We start from the raw sequence: 19,905 nt of genomic DNA, 5'->3' as shown, positions 1-19,905 counted from the left end.
ATAAGCTGGGCGCTCTCTTAGCAAGGAAGTTTGCTCCCCGGCAATCCCTGGGAGCGGTCCCCAAGCTTCAACTCCGGGATAGCACAATCTAACAGAACCCTAAATTGGTTCTAGGTGAGTTTGCTCGTTATTTTCAGTCTTTATATAGCCCTTCTCCCCTTTAGATAGGGATCAGGTCTCTGTCTTTCTATCTACTGCAAATGTATCCTGTCCTTCTCCCTCACCTCACCGATCTTTTTGATGCCATACGTCAGGGAGCCCCATTGGGTCCTGAATACTATATGGCCATCATTAAGACGATTCCTAAACCGCATAAGGATCATACCATGTGTGATAATTATCGCCCTATTTATTTAATTAATAATGATATGAAGCTGCTCACTAAGCTTATGGCCATGTGGCTGAATATGTTTATTACATCTTATGTACATTCAGACCATGTGGGCTTTATACAAGGAAGGCAGGCACCTAATCAGACTCGTAGGATTATTGATTTAGTCTCACTTTTAAATTCTCCCTGGTACGGTAGCACCCGCTCTCGCTTCGGTTTTACTTCTTTCTCTGGATTTACAGAAGGCCTTTGATTCCTTACATTGGGAACACTTATTCTTTACTTTAGAGCATAGGGGCTTTGGCCCTGGTTGTCTTACGCTATTACATAACTTGTATGTTTTTTCCCTTCGGCTGCGGTTAACGTTAAGGGGTATGTTTCGGAGGCCTACTGGATTGGGAGAGGAACGAGACAGGGTTGTTCCCTCTATCCCGTCCTTTTTGCCCTAGCAATTGAGCTGCTTGCAGCTGTTAAACACAACTTTTCTTCCATCAAGGGCATATGGGTGGGGCGGGGGAACATAAATTTGCGTTTTTGTTGATGATCTTTTGTTATCTCTTTCTTTCCCCTGACCTCTTTCCCGAATCTGTTTAGTATCTTATGCCATTTCTCAGATTTCGAGCTTGGAGTTAAACTCTTCTAAGTCGGAAGCTTTAAATATTCATTTACCGGACAGGACTGTAAAGCTCCTGGAGCTCAATTTTGACTTTCAGTAGCGTAAACATAGCTTACCTTATCTGGGCATTCAGTTAACCCCCTTATCCTCTTCTTTATATTCTTCCAATTTCCCCCCTTTATTTCGAGTGATTAGGAATGACTTACGAACTTGGTCTAGTTTTCCTGTGTCGTGGCTAGGTAGGATAGCTTCTATTAAAATGAATGTATAACCTAGACTATTATGATTTCCGCTCTCTCCCGATCTCTGTCCCAGCCCCAGCTTTAGATTGTCTACAATCGGATTTATTGCGCTTTATTTGGGGCACTAGAGGTAGTTGAGTGGGCTGCAAAACTCTCTATGCTTCCCGTCTCCAGGAGGGTTTGGGGCTGCCTAACCTTAGGAAATATTTTCAGGCAGCTAGACTAGGCCAGTTGGCACAAATTCATGCTGGGCGCCTCTGTCCTCAATGAGTCACTATAGAGTGGCTGGCTTCTCTCCGCACCTCGTTCACGCTTCCCCAATGGCTTCCTTCTAAAGAAAGGACTCCAATCCTCTCTCCTGTCTTCTCACAATCGCTTGCATTGAGGGATGGTCTCTGCAGCTGCTTCCCCTTGAAATCGTCTCATACTCCAGCGGCCCCAATCCTCCGTAATCCCAGGTTCCCTGCTGTTATGGTCGCTTTGGTGTTTTCTTGGTGGTCCAATAAGGGTCTTCTTCGCATAGGTGACTTCATCGACAGATAAGGCATCAAATTTCCGTACTTTTTATGGTATGCCTGACTCTGAATTGTTCCGCTATAACCAAATCTCCAATTTTTTTGTCTAGTTTGAAAAGTCAAGGAACGGATGTCACTTGTCATTCCCTGTATGAATCACTTTGCCTTACTTCCTCGGATGGTAGAGGCTTTATTTCTACTATCTATGGCATCATTTTGGGATCTGCCACCAAGCTTCCATATATGTTGGCCTGGGAGGAGGACCTGGGGAAGTCGATAGAATTGAAAGACTGGGCTAATAGTTCTAGTTTTCTCTTTAATTCTCAAAAAGCTTTTGATGCTACCTGGCAGCTTTGCATGGAGTATTTAAGTACCTCTCCTTCCCCCTCTACTTTCTCTTTCGCTCTTTTTATATCTCTCCCATCTCCCTGTATGTGTCTTTCTATGTTTTGCTGTTTCTCCTTTGTGTTTTTGTCTTTGTTAAGTTATTTCCTGGTTACCCCGGGAAATTGTTTATTCTGCTAAAAAATGTTGCTCATGGCTGAGCTTTAGTTGAGCTTTAGTCTAAATTCTTTAGAGGTGCTACTTTAGGGTCCTTATGGATGTTGCGACCAGGACAGTTGTCTACTCACAACTCCCTGTCGGCTCTTCCACTGCTTAGCCTTTATTCTATTTTTGATTACTTTACTTGTTTGATTTTGAGTTGAAGCCACCTCATTATTATGCTCTTTGTTATTATTCACTACTGTGAGTTCATTTATACATTTATATATTGTATGCTGTTTATTTTACCAAAAACCACTTAATAATCTCAGGGGCGGTACCCCATAATTTGATGCACGGTGCAAACTCTGCTCCATGCCAGATGACAGGCAACCACCGCTGTTACAGCCCCTCCATTCATGTTTATTAGAGGAGGCGTGACGGCTGTGTACTAACCACCACGCCACCACCCATAGACATGGAGGGGGCCCCTGGCTTCCGTGTTCATGAACACCGCAGTGCCAGCCTGGGGAGGGTTCCAGCGGCAAGACCCCCCCACGATCAGACATCTTATTCTCTATCCTTTGGATAGAGGATAACCTGTCTAGAAGCGGAGTACCCCTTTAAGGTAAAAACAGGTGGTGCCCTTAACACCTTAAAGGTCAACTGCAGCGGTATGACACTTATCCCCTATCCTTAGGGGATAAGTGTTTGATTGCGGGGGGTCCGACTGCTGGGACCCCCCTCTATCTCCCTAACGGGGCGCCGCCATTGGCGCTCATGGTGACGTAGCGTCGACCTAGAGGTCAACGGTGACGCCCCGTCTCCTCCCCGTCCCCATACAGTTCTATGGGGGAGACGGGGAGGCACGAACGCTGCCTCCCCGCCTCTCCCATAGAGATGTATGGAGGAGGTGTGCCGGCTGCAACGTCATGCTGCGGCTGGCACGCCCCCTGCACGGGACAGCTGCGGCCCCAGCGGTCGGACCCCCCCGCGATCAAACACTTACCCCCTATCCTGTGGATAGGGGATAAGTGTTAATCACGCTGCAGATGTCCTTTAAGGACCACAGGATTTTTCATTTTTGCTGCTCACCTTCTAAAAATCATAATGCCCTCAATTTTCCACCTACTGACCCATATGAGGGCTTGTTTTTTGTGCCACCTATTTTACTCTATAATGACTTCAATAATTTCACCACAAAATCTACGGCGAAACCAGAAAAATATATTTGTGTGGCAAAATAAAAATAAAAAAACACCATTTTGTGAATTTTGGGGCTTTCCAATTCTATGCAGAGCAATTTGTGGTCAAAATGAAACCTTATATTTATTCTGTGGGTCTATACGAATAAAATGATACCCAACTTACCGTATTTATCGGGGTATACCACGCACCCTCATTTTACCAAGGATATTTGGGTAAAAAAAGTTTTTTACCCAAATATCCTTGGTAAAATGAGGGTGCATGTGTGTGCATGCGTATACCCCGATACACCCCCATGAAAGGTAGGGGGAAAGAGGCCGTCGCTGCCTGCTTCTCTCCGCCTGCCTTTCCTGGGGTCTAGAGCCCTGCTGCTGCCGCTTCTCTCCCGCTGGCTATCTGCGCCGCTGCCCGTTCTCTCCCCCTGACTATCGGTGCCGGCAGTGACGTCATTGCGCCGTGCAGTGCATAGTAACGACGCAGGGGACGCACACCGGAGGCCTGAAGCAGCGTGGACCCGACCCCGGCAACAGGTAATTATACAACCGGGGATGGGGGAGGCCAGGGGGAGAGAAGGGGCAGTGGCACCCATTGCCGGCGCCGCTGCCCCTTCTCTCCCCCTGGCTATCGGCGCCACTGCCCCATTGCTGGCGCCGCTTCTCTCCCCCTGGCTATCGGCTCCAGCAATGGGGCACCGGCACCGATAGTCAGGGGGAGAGAACGGGCAGTGGCACCGATAGCCAGGGGGAGAGAAGGGCCGGCAGCAGGGCTCTAGACAGCAGGACAGGCAGGGGCAGAGAAGCCGGCAGCGTTGGCGGTCTCTGCACCTGCAAAGCCGCTGCAGTTCATTGATTTAAAGCGCCCGCTTTAAATCATTGAACTGCAGCGGCTTATCGGCGTATAACATGCAGGTAGACTTTAGGCTAAAAATTTTAGCGTGTTATACGCCAATAAATACGGTATATGGGTTTGATTTTAACTTCTGTTAAAGTATAATTTTGCACGAAAATTTGTACGTTTAAAATTGTCCTTCTGACCCCTATAACTATTTTTTATTTTTCAATATACGGGGATGTGTGAAGAATAATTTGCACTGTGATCTGTAGTTTTTATTGGTACCATTTTTGTTTTTATTGGGATTTTTAGATCGGTTTTATAAATTTTTTTTGAAGTAACAGAGTCCGAAAATATGCAAGTTTGGACTTCGGCATTTCTTTATATATACGCCATTGACCATGCGGTTTAGTTAACATTATATTTTTATAGTTCGGACACTTACGTGGTGGTACCACATATATTTATTTTTATTCAGTTTACATATTTTTTTATAAGGAATTTGTGAAAAGGTGAGTAATTTCAACTTTTAATATGGAAGCGGTCATTATGTTACTATGTACTATGTTTTTAAACTTTTATTCAACTTTTTTTTACACTTTTAGTCCCTTTGGAGGACTTTTAGGAGAAATCACTAGATTCCTAATACAGATCAATGTAGTTCCATAGAACTACATTGATCTCTGTGCTCTGCACTAGATTGATAAAGCCTGGTCTAGCCAGGCTCTATCAATCAAAGAGCAAGGACCAGGAAAGGAGAGGTAAGCCATCCTCCTACCTCCACAGTTGATTGCCCCCTCCCCCCCCTGCGATCGTGCTGCGGAGGGGCCATCCACTCTACTGGACCACTAGGGACTGGTTTAACTCCTTAACGACACAGGACGTAAATTTACGTCCTGCGCCGGCTCCTGTTATGTGAAGCTTCATAACTGGTGGGTCCCGGTTGCTATTAACAACCATGACCCACGGCTAATACCGGGCATCGCTGATCGGGCTGATGTCTGGTATTAACCCTTTAGACGGCGCGTTCAAAGTAGATTTTGGTGTCTAAAACGGGAGAAAACAGTTGCCTGTTAGCTCAATGGGCTGTTCGGGACGCACCTCAGCGGTCCCGAACAGCTGAGAGAAAAGCGGGCGGCTTCTTACCTTGCTTCCTGCCATCCGATCATCGCTCTGCTGCTCCATGCCTGAGATAGAGGCTGGAGCAGCAGAGCACCGATAACACTGAGCAATGCCCCCTCACCTGCCTCCGCTGCCTTCCACAGGTCTTCTGCTCTGGACTTCCACTGAACTGTATTAGCAATCGAATGATTGCTATAAATAGTCCCCCATGGGGACTATTAAAGTGTAAAAAAAAAAAAGTAAAAAAAAAAGTGAAAAACCTGTCCCCTAATAAAAACGTAAATTGTCCCATTTTCCCTATTTCACCCCCAAAAAGAGTAAAAATTTTATATACATATTTGGTATCGCTGTGTGAGTAAATATCCAAACTATTAAAAGATAATGTTAATGATACCATACTGTGAACGGCGTTAACGTAAAAAAAAAAAAATATCTAAATTTGCTGCTTTTTTATAACATTTTATTCCCCCAAAAATTTATAAAGTTTTGGTAGAGTTTTATAAAAGCAAATATGGTATCAATAAAAAGTACAGATCACGATGCAAAAAATGAGCCCTCATACGGAAAAATGAAAAAGTTATAGGTCTTCAAATTAGGGGATTTTAAACGTACTAATTTGGTTAAAAAGTTTGCGATTTTTTTTTTTTAAGCACAACAGTAATAGAGAAGTATGTTATCATGGGTATCATTTAAATCGTATTGACCCAAAGAATAAAGAACATATGTCATTTTTACCGTAAATTGTACGGCGTGAAAACGAAACCTTCCAAAATTTGCAAAGTTGCGGTTTTCTTTTTAATTTCCCCACACAAATAGTATTTCTTTTGGTTGCCCCATACATTTTATGGTAAAGTGAGTGATGGCATTACAATGGACAACTGGTCGTGCAAAAAAACAAGCCCTCATATTAGTCTGTGGATGAAAATATAAAATAGTTATGATTTTTTGAAGGCGAGGAGGAAAAAACCCGAAAACTTAACCCCTTAACGACCATGGACGTAAATGTACGTCCTGGTTTGGCGGTACTTTGCACACCAGGACATACATGTACGTCCTGTGTATGGCCGCACGCATCGGAGTGGTGCTCGTGTCATACACGGCAGGTTCCGGCTGCTATCAGCCATTGACCACTCAGATGCCGTGATCAGTACAGATCACGGCATCTGCAGCAATGCGCATGTTAAAATAGAGGATCGGATCACCCGCAGCGCTGCCGCGGAGATCCAATCATCTGTAATGGCGGACGGAGGTCCCTCACCTGCCTCCGTCCATCTCCCGGCATCTTCTGCTCTGGTCTGAGCAGACCAGAGCAGAAGATCACCGATAATACTGATCAGTGCTATGTCCTATGCATAGCACTGAACAGTATTAGCAATCAAATGATTGCTATAGATAGTCCCCTATGAGGACATAAAAAAAGAAGAAAAAAAAGTTGAAAAATCCCCTCCCCCAATAAAAATTGCCCGATTTTCCAATTTTACCCCCAAAAAGCGTAAAATCGTTTTTTTTATAAACATATTTGGTATCGCCGTGTGTGTAAATGTCCAAACTATCAAAATATAATGTTAATGATCCCGTACGGTGAACGGCGTAAACGTAATTTTTTTTTTTAAGTCCAAAAGTGCTGCTTTTTGTCCCATTTTATTCCCCACAAAATTAATAAAAAATGATCTAAAAGTTTTATATACCGCATTTATCGGGGTATACCACGCACCGGCCTATAACGCGCACCCTCATTTTACCAAGGATATTTGGGCGCTGCTTCTGGCCTCCAGTGTGGCATCCCCTGCGTCGTTGCTATGCGCTGCGAGACGCAATGACGAGTGACGTCACTCGTCATTGCGCCGCGCCGTGCAGTGCATAGCAACGACGCAGGGGACGCCACACCGGAGGCCAGAAGCAGAAGCAGAGGCATAACCCGACCCCGGCAACAGGTAATTATTACAACCGGGAATGGGGGAGGCAACGGGGCAGCAGCGCCGGCAATGGGTGCCGCTGCCCCTTCTCTCCCCCTGGCGATCGGCGCCGACGGCAGGTCTCTACACCTGCAAAAGCCGCTGCAGTTCATTGATTTAAAGCGCCCGCTTTAAATAATGGAATTGCAGCGGCTTATCGGTGTATAACACGCAGATAGACTTTAGGCCAAAAAATGTTGCCTAAAAAATGCATGTTATATGCCGATAAATACGGTATGTAAATGTGGTATCGATAAAAAGTACAGATGACGGCACAAAAAATGAGCCCTCATACCACCCTATATACTGAAAAATGAAAAAGTTATAGGTGGTCAAAATAGGGCGATTTTAGAATACTGACTTTGTACAAAAAGTTTTAGATTTTTTTTTAAGCGGTACAAAAATATTAAAGTATCTAGCCATGGGTACCATGCAACATTGTGGTTTTCATTAAAATTTCCTCCCTAAAAATTTTTTGGGGGGGTTTGCCATACATTTTATGGTAAAATGAAAGGTTTCATTACAAAGTACAATTGTTCACACAAAAAACAAGCCCTTATATGGGTCTGTAGATGGAAATATAAAAGAGTTATGAATTTTAGAAGGCGAGGAGGAAAAATTGAAAACGCATAAATAAAATTGGCCTGGTCCTTAAGGTTAAAATGGGCTTGGTCCTTAAAGGGTTAAAAAAAGGCCCAAAAGAGCTGAGTCCATAAGGGGTTAAAAAAAAATTTAACAAAAAATAAAAAAATACATGTGGTATCGCTGCATGCGTAAATGTCCGAACTATAAAAATATAATGGTAAATAGTAGGAAAACACGGCACTCACGTATTGCTGCAAAACATGTGCTTGTTTATTCCATAAGCTGGTACCTTGAGCTGATCACACTGAGGGAGCGGAGCAGAGATGGACAACATCCGTTTCGCGCCGTCAACCGCTGCAACTGGTCCTACATTAAATCCAAACAAACTTTATTGTTCCGTGCGCATGGTAGCGAGACACTCCATTAACCAATGCATTACTTTTCATAAGTTAGGCATGGCCAGGGCGGGTGATCATTCACATTGTTTTTGTATTTATGTGCTTGAGATCGTATGTTCATCTATGGAATCATTGTGAACAATCACCTGCCCTGGCCGTGCCTAACTTATGACAAGTAATGCATGGGTTAATGGAGTGTGTCTCGCTACCATGCGCACGGAACAATAAAGTTCATTTGGATTTAAGGACTCCACCAGGGCTGATGACTTAGGACCAGTTGAAGTGGCTGACACCGCGAAACAGACATTGGGGGAGATTTATCAAAACCTGTGCAGAGGAAAAGTTGCCAAGTTGCCCATAGCAACCAATCAGATCGCTTCTTTAATTTTGCAGAGACCTTGTTAAATATGAAAAAAGCGATCTGATTGGTTGCTGTGGGCAACTGGGCAACTTTTCTCTGCACAGGTTTTGATAAATCTCCCCCATTGTCCATTTCTGCTCCACTCCCTCAGTGTGATCGGCTCAAGGTACCTGCTTATGGAATAAACAAGCACATGCTTGGCCGCGATACACGAGAGCCGTGTTTTCCTACTATTTACCACTGTATAGGAGGATCTGGCGTGTTTGCACTGAGCACCACGGACATCTCCCTAGCTGGGTATCATGAGTACGTGAACCTCTATTATTACGGGGCTTTTTGGGACTTGTAGTGCCGAAACCACCATTATCTTGTTAGAAGCTATAAAAAGATAATGTTAATTAAACCACACAATCCATGGCGTACACGTAAAAAAAGTCAAAAAGTGCGTATTTTTGGTCACTTTGTATACCCTAAAGAAATGGATAAAAACCGATCATAAAGTCCCATAAAAAAAAAAATGGTACCGTTAAAAACTTCAGATCTAGGCACAAAAAAATGAGCCCTCATACATCCACGTATATGGAAAAATAAAAATGTTATAGGGGGTCAGAAAATGACAATTTTAATTTTGGTGCATTTAGTTATAATTTTTTTAAAGTAGTAAAATTGAATAAAACCTATATAATTTAGATATCCTTGTAACCGTATGGGCCTACAGAATAAAGATAAGGTGTCATTTTTTTTACCGAAAAGTGCCCTGCATAGAATCGGAAGCCCCCAAAAGTTACAAAATGGTGTTTTTTTTTCCTAATTGTGCCCCACAAATATTTTTTTCTGATTTCGCCATAAATTTTGTGGTGAAATGATTGATGTCATTACAAAGTACAATTGGTGCCACAAGAAATAAGCCCTCATATGTGTCTGTAGGTGCAAAATTGAAATCGTTAGGATTTTTAGAAGGAGGAAAAAGCAAAAGTGAAAAAACGGAAAAACCCTGCATCCTTAAGGGGTTAAAGGTCCCTTTACACACCACTGTAAGCTTTGGCAGCAGCGATCTAAAAGGTTAATAAACGGCTGTGGCGATCGCCGCATGTGGGCTATTAACGGCGACCCTCAGCTACAAGAATGAGCTGAGGACCGCCCACGCCTCGAATCAGGAGCCCACACCATACACTGTTAACAGCACAATGACTTAATAGCTTCTGTATGAAGAACTGGAGCAAGAGACTGCTGTAGCTTGTACGTACATTCCCTACGGTATTTGCATACTGAACGTACAGAAGCAGGTTGTCTGCTTCTGTGCTAGGGCTGCTGCACCCTTGCAAGGTTGTACCCCGAATGTAACCCTGCCTAACTCCAGAGTCAGTATACTTGGAGAGTTTGATTTGATAAGAAAACAGCGTCCGGCACTGCCGTAGTTCCCAATATAATTTCTCCAGGTGCATATTAGCAACAGCAGTAGAACTAGTAAGCGGGACCACTGGTCGAAATCAAATTGTTACAGGTCGGGTAGTACACCCAATGTAAAATCTTTGGCAGCTGCAACGAATGGCATAGACCACGTTCTTAATTCAACAGCAAACAAAGTCTCTGCAACAAATTTCTAACCCGCTTAATGTAACGAATTTATCAGTACAGCATAAGCTGCACCAATTACAGGATTCACACCTGTGAGTCCAGTAGCAAGAACCAGTTATTTGTAATGGCCCTCCTTATCTTTTGGGCTACTGGACTATACGCAAAAGAAAAAGAGAAGCATTTTTTCATTTTTCGATCTTTCTTCTGACTATGCTTGCGGGTTCTTTGATTTTTCAACAAATTGATGTGGTAACAGTTATAAGCTTTTGTAAAGGCCTCTTCTAGCACCTTTTGTGGGTAACCTCTCTGACTTAAACGGGTCTGCAACTCCCTTGCCTGCACCACAAAATCTTCATCCCGGCTGTTCATTCTCCTCAGTCTCAAGAGCTGCAAGTAAGGGACAGCTCTTTTAAAGTGTTCCAGGTGGTAGCTCTCGTAGTGCAGGAGGGAGTTGCAGGTCGTCGGTTTATGATAACCTCTGGTGATGAATTCTCCTTCAGTCAGGGTGACCTTCACATCAAGGAATTCAAGCTCCGAACCTCCAATCTTTAGGGTAAATTTAGGGTTCATGTCACTTTCATCGTTCAGGGTGGACACTAAGTCCACAAAGGTGGACTCCCTGCCCATCCAAGCAATGAAAAGGTCATCAACAAACCTATAGTAACAAGCGATGGAACCGATAAACTTGTTATTTTCCGTAAAAATAAATTCTAGCATGGCTACATACAAATTGGCGAGGGTGCAAGCTACCTGTGTCCCCGTAGCTACTCCCCCTACTTGAGTATACCAATCGTTGCTAAAACGGAAGGGAGTCGCAGATAAAGTTGACATAATTCAAACTTTTCCCCGAGCACTCCAGGAGTTCTCCAATAGTCTCCATCCCCTTGTTTTGGGGGATGCTAGTGTAAAGGCTTTCAATGTCTATGGAGACTAAAATGCAGTGTTTGGGTACATAGAGATCCTGAAGTGCTCAGAGAAACTTGTTAGTGTCCTTCACTAGAGCAGGGATTGCGGATAACAGAGGGTGAAGGAGCCAATCAATGAATTGGGATAATAGTTCTGTGGGAGTCCCCACCAGGAGACAAGATGTCCTCCCTCTAAGTAATCTTTCAAGGGCAGATTTCTCCTCCCCAGTGAGGTTATTAGGATGCCTTGGGTGGCATAGGGCTTTAATATCTTCCAGCACTCTTTTCTGGAACAAGTCCAGATTACTTCCCACTGTCAACGGTGGGCAGAGTGTGGACCGTGCTCCTCCCAAGAACCCGGGTACTTTGATTGTGTCGGTATCCCCTCTATCAGGTCCTATGTCTGTATCTTCTAGTAGAAGATCAGTAAGAGCGTCAAGGCAATCAAGTTCTGCCTGAGGAGCTTCATTCAGGACGCTAAACCCTAAAGGACCAATGCTCACTGGGATTTCTCCCTCTGCTTTGCTCATAACTTTCTTCTTTATATGCAAATTATATTTTTTTTTTCTGATAGCCCAATAAAGATCTATTTCAAAGGCTACTTGACAACTACTTGACTTGGCAACAAATAAAGTCCAAACTCATTTAAGAACATACTTTGAGAAGGGTGTAATCTCTAAGCAGCTTGCAGAAAGGCTCCTGTTAAGAAATCCAAGAGAGGCAGTGTGGTATTTCCTCCCTAACGTCCATAAAACGTTGGAGTCCCCAACCGGTAGACCTATTGTCTCCGGGGTGGGGACTCTCACGGAACTATTATCCCAATTCATTGATTGGCTCCTCCACCCTCTGTCATCCGAAATCCCTGCTCTAGTGAAGGACACTAACGAGTTTCTCCGAGCACTTGAGGATCTCTATGTACCCAACACTGCATTTTAGTCTCCATAGACATTGAAAGCCTTTACACTAGCATCCTGCAAGACAAGGGGTGGAGACTATTAGAGAACTCCAGGAGTGCTCGGGGAAAAGTTTGAATTATGTCAACTTTACCTCCCTAAAGCTGGTCTTATGCAATACCTTTCGTTTGGCAACAAATGGTAAGCTGGCAGGCAAGGGAGTTGGAGACCCGTTTAAGTCAGAGAGGTTGACCCACAAAAGGTCCTAGAAGAGGCCTTTACAAAAGCTTATAACTGTAATGGCATCGATTTGTTGAAAAATCATAGAACCCGCTAACATAGTAAGAAGAAAGATCAAAAAACAAAAAAACGTTTCCTCCTTGTCTTTTGGGCTAATGGACTATATGCAAAAGAAAAAGAGGTCATTGCAAATAACTGGTTCTTGCTACAGGAAGATCCAGACCTGAAGAAATGGGCTCAAACCCCCCCCCCCCCCCCCCCCCACCTTGAAACTTTAAAAAAATGTAAGTGTAAGAATTTAAAAGATACCTTGGTCAGAAGTAGTTTTGATGTGACATCAGAAAAAAGTTGGTTAAGTAAAAGCACCTTAAAAGGGACTCACAGGTTTGGATCCTGTAATTGGTGCAGCTTCTGCTGTACTGATAAATTCATTACATTAGGCAGGATAGAAATCCGTTGCAGTGACTTTGTATGCTGTCAAACTAAGAACGTGGTCTATGCCATTCGTTGCAGCTGCCAAAGATTTTACATTGGGTGTACTACCCGACTTGTAAACATTAGATTTCGGGAGCATATGAATTCCCTTAAAATGGGAAAAGGCTCCCCTAGATTAATGCAGCATGTAAAAGAGGTACATAATAATGACCCTAAGGCACTGCACTTTTTGGGCATTGAACGAGTAGCTGCAGCAGCAGGCATAGACACACGTACGAACCTTCTGAAAAAAGAAGGCATTTGAATTCTTAGAACTAAAGCCCTAGGAAACCTGGATTTAAACGAAAGATTGGAGATGAATGCCTTTGTTTAATTCTTGTTGTAGGCTTGTAAAAAAGAGATGTTGTTTTTATCCTACTGCTAGATGTTTGACAATGTAACGCCCTCTTCTGTGATGTGGGGTGAATGGGTGTATTTACCTGTCCCCGGTAGCAGAAGGGGTTGGTCGAAGCGCTGCGTGTTCAGTGCGAAAGCAGCTGTTTACCTTGTCTGCCCATGGACTCTCTGCGTCCCGCATATATGGAGTCTATGCACAGCACCGTTGAATAAAGTCACCACTTGAAGTTATCTCCTTACCGTGAGTGCTCCCTCTGTTTCTCTTCTTTTTATATACTTGGAGAGTTTGTTTATGGCTGTTGTATACTTTATAGCACCATGTCTCATTGCTGTTAAATCAGATTGTGGGGCTTCTCTTGCTCTTTGTGGGACGTATAAACACACACCTCTAAATGTAAAAGACCAGAGCACAAAAAATCCCGATGCATTGGTAAATGTTTTTCTGCTGCTTCCCCTAAATATTCTGGATACTGCCTGAAAATGAGGTGCATTATCCTTGGTTCCTTTAGGTCTCTTAATAGAAAGCCTCTATTACGTGTGAGTTTTAGAATGCGTTTTTTGACCTGTATCCTGTCTGTGTTAGTTACTATTTTCTGTGAATGTAAGATGATATAAGTGGTTACAGTATTAGAGTGAAAGGATAAAGTTTATTGGGCAAAACTGTACAACTGTACAAAGGAAGGGGTACCCATCTAGTATGTATTCTCATCTGGACATCAATGTCTGATAGATGCAGGTCCCACACACCCCCAGCTGTCAATTTATTCAAAACATTATAGGCAGAATAACAGAAGAAAAGATTATCCACATTAGTTTTTTTCATGACGGCCGCAATGCCCCCTCCCATAGGTGACATCATGTTCCCGTCTCGGAAGCCCGGAAGTTTCCGAAACTTCAGACGCAGCTACGCATAGAATGCGGGCTGCTGCAGGGAGTCCCAGCGGCGCCCCCCCCCCCCCCCCCCCGCGATTAGATATCTTATCCCCTATCCTTTCGATAGGGGATAAGATGTTTTTGCCCGGAATACCCCTTTAAGTCTTATGGGACTCTGTTGGGGGGAATTAAAAACTGTCCCCTATTGGGAGGTGTCTGCTAAGGGAGATTTTACTGTATACATATACATATATATATATATATATTTGTGGTCGAAGCTCACCTGTGCCATGACCTTAGGTTAGTACCTTGAAAACTACCCCTACCTAAAACCAGTAATCTATGCAGTCTGACATGTGCCCATACTGCAGCGTTAGAGTAGGCCTTAATAAAAGAGGGCAAAACTCAAAGTATAAATCATAACACTTTATTAAGAATAACACCACATAGCTAAAGACTGAAAAGCGGACGCCATCTCCTTGCGAGGGTTAGGTATATATCTCATGTAGCTGCCGGATTTCCAGCGACCCAACTGTTTAATGCCGGAACTCCGTTTCGAGACGCAGCAGTGGCAGCTCCTATACGAAATGAATGACCTGATAGAGAAATTGGATCACCTCCCATTGACCTGATTAAAACACGTAAGTGCTTGATAAATACAGCAGTGGTTGGAGAACAATTATTAAACAGTAGTAGAGGAGCATCCGGCCTACTTAGCTGACATTGTTCCAACAGCATACCAAAAACTTTCACTGGGCACCATTTATGAGAAGTAGGGAAATATCTAACCGCAACCCCGTGTCCTGGCAGAGATGTCTTAGTATCAGTCATGGACAATACGTAATGTTCTGCCTTGCATTCTAGCTGACTTAACTTGAGGTATGGGCTATAGGCATTGCGACTGGTAAATTCCCCAGGCCTAAGGAATCCGTAATACCCCAAATACATAGCAGTTTTAAGAGAGAGACTATTAAATATACCAAATGGGGCATTGACCAATATGTCAGAAAGCTTCCTAAAATCATGACCAGAAATACGGTGTCTTGTTGGGGCCCTAGGAACTTCCCCTTTAGAAATACCTTTCAAAGCCGCCTTGACCAATCGTGAAGAAAACGAGTTCCTGTCTGAGTCAGTCAAGGACAGATGATGTTGGATTCCCATCAAATACATTTTTATAGTATTATGGGTTAGATGTTAATCAGTGTGGCAAAATCCGATAAAGGCTAAGATGAAGGACACTGATCTGACATCTCCTTCTGGGAAATCACTATGAAATTTCGAAAAGGCTCTCCAGGCTGTGTCATAAACGTTACGTGTATTAGCTGACAGTGAATTAATGACAAGTTGTTTGGCTACTTGCCAGTGTCCCGCTAATTGAGGATCAATGTATGCAACGGTGGGATCTGAGCCCCTGCTAGCTCTGCCTCTGGCATTATCTGAAAGAAAAGTGAAAGATTTCTTCTAGAGAAAACATCAGCAGCCACATTCTGGATACCACTTATGTGAGCGCAAGTGAAATTGAATTTGTGACGCAATGATAACCACACTAATTTCCTGGCAAAAGACATTATCTGTGGACATTTTGGCCTGCCTTTCAGTAACACCTCTAGTATGGCTGCATTGTCAGATACAAACGATACCGTGGTCTTTTCCCAGTAGTGGCCCCAAACTTGTGCTGCCGCCACAATCGGATATAATTCAAAAAGTGCTGAATTGTGCTGAAAACCTGACAGCATGCTAACTTCTGGAGGCCATGGACTTGCTAACCATTTCTTACCCCAAATAGCTGCAAACTCTGAAATCGCGGAAGTATCTGAGAAAACTATGGAGAATTGATCACTGACTTTCGGAATGAAAAATGACACACCATTCCAGTTGTGTAAAAACAACTCCCACATATTCAGATTGGATAACGCTTGCCGATCCAGCTGGATAATGCTGTTCTGTTCGGGTGCTGTAGGCAAAAGTTCTAAAAGAGGATAAATGAATGTGCGGCCTTGAGGAATGATTCGTATAGCAACATTTTACATTCCTAAAACGGACTGTAGATCTACTTTTGATATGTGGGGATTGTTTTTAAATCTGGAAATGGCTGCTCTGACCCTCTGTAGTTTCTCCAATGGTAACCTTGCTCCAATGGTAACACTATCCCCAACAATGTGATAATCTTCAATGGGCCTTCAACCTTCTTAGGGGAAACTTGAACTGACAACTGTTCAAAAACTGCTAGTAGTATGTCTAGATCTCGAGGAGGCTTATGTGCAGGTTCAATGAGCAAAAAATCGTCTAGATAATGTATCATGTGACCACACGAAAATCTATTTTCTAATATCCAATGAAGTGCTTCCGCAAATCTATTGAATAACCACGGGCTGCCAAATGTGAGTTTAACTGCAAAGTAATAGGTGCTCATCCATTTAATGCCATGCCATCTCCACAACTGAGGTTGTATGGTAAGAGCTTGAATGCATCTGATGCATCTGAAATATCCGCCTTTGCAAGCCAAGCTCCCTGTCCCATGTTAAGGATAATGGCAATGGCACTATCAATGGAAGCGTACTTCAACGCAAACTCTTCCGTGGGTATGAGGTAGTTGAGACAAGGTATTGGAGAAGAATATGGCGCGGACAAATCATAAATCAATCTCTTTTTATTGGAAAACTTATTTTCCATATGTCAAAGGGGGGGCTGAGAAAAGGTGCCTATAATGAAGCCTTTATCCAATTCTGCTTGGATGAGGGCTGATACAGTGTCTGTATCCGCCGAGGCCGATAGCAGGTTATTGCACTCGTAGGTTGCCTCAGGAAGCACCACTAGCCCAACATGAAATCCAGCCTGGAACTCATTGAGCAAGGAGTTGGACAAATCGCTGGTCAGGGTTATCCTCCAAAAATAAGCCTAGGAATTCCGTATCTACCATGCCTAGTCATGACTTCTCCGTTTTCTGGGAACAAGCGGTCTTGGGGTGAGCTTGGAAACCTACATTGGCCATAATTACACGCCGTGTAATTATAGTTATTACAAATTTGCGACTTTCCCAGAAAACTGATAGGTCGCCCCAGCTTGTCTGTCAAACCTGATACTTTATTACTCTTGGATTGAGAACCTGATGTACTAGGCTGACTTTCTGGTGTGTCAGAGTTCGCCAAATGACACCACTCTGTGGAATGGGTGGTGGATTGACATCTGGTGCATGCTGGGGCTTTAAGACCCGCAAAATGATTGCAATAGATCTCGGTGTTTACCACTGCCCAATTGAATAGATAGTTGAATGCACTCAGCGCAGCTGCAGCTTTGGCAGAGAAAGACCTATGGTAATCGTAAAAAGTATGGCCCCGTATTTAGGATAGAACTCTGTAATTTTGTAAAGATACTGATCTAACTCCTCCCACCTTTCCGGTTTGACTGTGCAGATAATGTCTCAGACAATGTCAACTTCCTGTTGAGAATCACATCCTTAGATTTTAAGACCACTGATCTCCACAAGTCTTGTTTTCAGATAAACCATGTGTGGCAAAGAGGCTAGATTTACCGTATTTTTCACTCCATAAGACGGACCTGACCATAAGATGCACCTAGGTTTTAGAGGAGGAGAACAAGAAAAAATATATTATAGGTCAGGAGCACATGTCAGGGGGGAATCATAGGTCAGGAGCACATGTCAAGGGACATTATAGGTCAGGAGTGTCAGGATTCGGCAGGCTGGAGGAGGATCCTCTGTGTTAGAGAGGGATTGGCGTGGACCGTGTCGGTGGACCGGTTCTAAGTTGCTACTGGTTTTCACCAGAGCCCGCCGCAAAGCGGGATGGACTTGCAGCGGCGGTAGCAACCAGGTCGTATCCACCGGCAACGGCTCAACCTCTCTGACTGCTGAGATATGTGCGGTACAAGGGATGAGACAAGAGCAAAGTCGGACGTAGCAGAAGGTCAGGGCAGGCAGCAAGGATCGTAGTCAGGGGCAACGGCAAGGAGGTCTGGAACAGAGGCTAGGAACACACAAGGAACACTTTTACTGGCACAATGGCAACAAGATCCGGCAAGGAAGTGCAGGGGAAGTGAGGTGATATAGGGAAGTGCACAGGTGAAGACACTAATTAAAACCCATGCGCCAATCAAAGGCGCACCGGCCCTTTAAATCGCAAAGACCCGGCACGCGCGCGCCCTAGGGAGCGGGGCCGCGCACGCCGGGGCAGCACAGACGGGGAGCGAGTCTGGTAAGCGGGTCAGGATGCGCACCGCGAGCGGGCGCGTCCCGCATCGCGAATCGCATCCCGGCTGGGGACATTATCACAGTGCACCCGGTCAGCGGGTCTGACCGGGGCGCTGTGAACAGGAGAACGCTGTGAGCGCTCCGGGGAGGAGCGGGGACACGGAGCGCACGGCGTAACAAGGAGCACATGTTCCCCCACATTAGGTTGGCAGTATAGATCCCCCACATTAGGTAAGCAGTATGTTCCCCCCATTAGGTAGGCAGTATGTTCCCCCACTTTAGGTAGGCATTACAGTTTCCCCACATTAGGTGCAGTATAGTTCCCCCACATTAGGTTGGCAGTATGTTCCCCCACATTAAGTAGGCAGTATATTCCCCCACATTAGGTTGCAGTCCCCCCCATTAGGTTGGCAGTATAGTTCCCCTGCTCATTGCTCCCCCCCCCTCCTTTTTCTATTTTTCATATCTACTTATCTGGCCGCGCTCGGCAGGCTCAGGTAATGCGGCAGGTCTTGTGGGCTGTGTGGATAATATGATGAGTGACGTCTCCTGTGGCTCCACTGCGCGGCGTCTGGGACGTCACTCCTGCAGCCGCGGGCACAGAACAAGACACAGTTTTCTTCACTACACCGGCACTGCAGAAAATGAGGAGTGACGTCCCTGGCGCCGCGTAGAGGACCTGGCAGGAGACGTCACTCGTCATATTATCCACACAGCCCACAAGAGCCGCAGCATTACCTGAGCCTGCCGAGTGCGGCCAGGTAAGGAGATATGAAACAAAGAAAAAGCATAAGTGTCCGGGACCGCCGATGGTCAAGGTTTTAAAGTGGCCGCGGCACGGTCGCTAAACTTTAACAAGCAGCCGGCGCTGCGGCCACTTTAAAACTGTTGCCCCCCCCCCACTGAGCAGCCGGCAGGGGTGTGTGTGCAAGCGCAGACGAATGTGTGTGCAAGTGCATTCGTTCCATAAGACGCACAGACATTTCCTTCCCTCTTTTGGGGGAGAAAAAGTGCGTCTTATGGAGCGAAAAATACGGTACATCTTTGCCCTCTATCATCTCCTTTTTGATATGTGCGTGTATGAAATGGGCTGGAGCTATATAATGGATGACGGCCACTGTACCTGATCGGCTAACTTGAGGCGTTGGTAACTGAGAAGTGGAAGGAGCTGTAGGAGTTGTTGTATTCCTGTTCTCTAACGCCTCCACTCTAGTCTGCATATCTGACATGTTGGTAGACATATTGTTTATAAGCACGTGAAGCTGAGTTAACGAAGTATGTAGCGTATTCATGGAGACCTCTTCGTTAGAGGGACTAGCGGTATCAGCCATCAAGAGCCTGTATAGTTCTGCCTTCCTAACGGATGCTGGAAAGGGAATCCCCCTCTTAACAAGTTCGGCCATGATCTTCGGAATAGTCCAGTTCCACAGAGATGACACGCTAGCCTGCTCCAACGATCTAGCCACATTCTCCATGACAGATGCCGACTCCTCTATGTCTGATGCATGCAACATACTGTAAAATAACCCCCAAAACCATAAGGCCAAGATCTATCTCTAACTAACTACAATGATATAAACAACTAAAGTGACTACCACCAGACCACTATCCTTACCTGAAAATACTCACCTGACGACCCACCTGAAACAATGCAAGCTACCAATCCGAAGACTAATACATGTAAGACCTGTGAGGCGATTGAGTGCTACTGGTGACAACCAATACTCGTG

The 19,905-nt window shown here is 44.6% G+C and overlaps 1 protein-coding gene across 9 annotated transcripts in view; it reads right to left on the bottom strand.

Annotated features, from left to right (window-relative positions):
* LOC130267700 (uncharacterized) overlaps positions 1-19,905 on the bottom strand; it is a 309,666-nt gene that overhangs the window by 286,477 nt on the left and 3,284 nt on the right. For 7 of the 9 annotated variants that reach the window (XR_008843264.1, XR_008843263.1, XR_008843260.1 and 4 more), the window contains exon 1: positions 8,132-8,255. The exons of 1 other annotated variant lie outside the window; for it this stretch is intronic. The gene's annotated coding sequence lies outside the window, so the exon portion shown is untranslated. Of the gene's footprint in view, positions 1-8,131; positions 8,256-19,905 lie in introns of those variants that run through there. One more of the 9 variants, XM_056517838.1, reaches the window with a different exon arrangement.

This window comes from Hyla sarda, chromosome 1, assembly GCF_029499605.1.
Source record: "Hyla sarda isolate aHylSar1 chromosome 1, aHylSar1.hap1, whole genome shotgun sequence".
Taxonomy (NCBI): domain Eukaryota; kingdom Metazoa; phylum Chordata; class Amphibia; order Anura; family Hylidae; genus Hyla; species Hyla sarda.
Note: the sequence above shows the minus strand (reverse complement) of the source record. Positions and strands in the feature narration are given on the sequence as shown.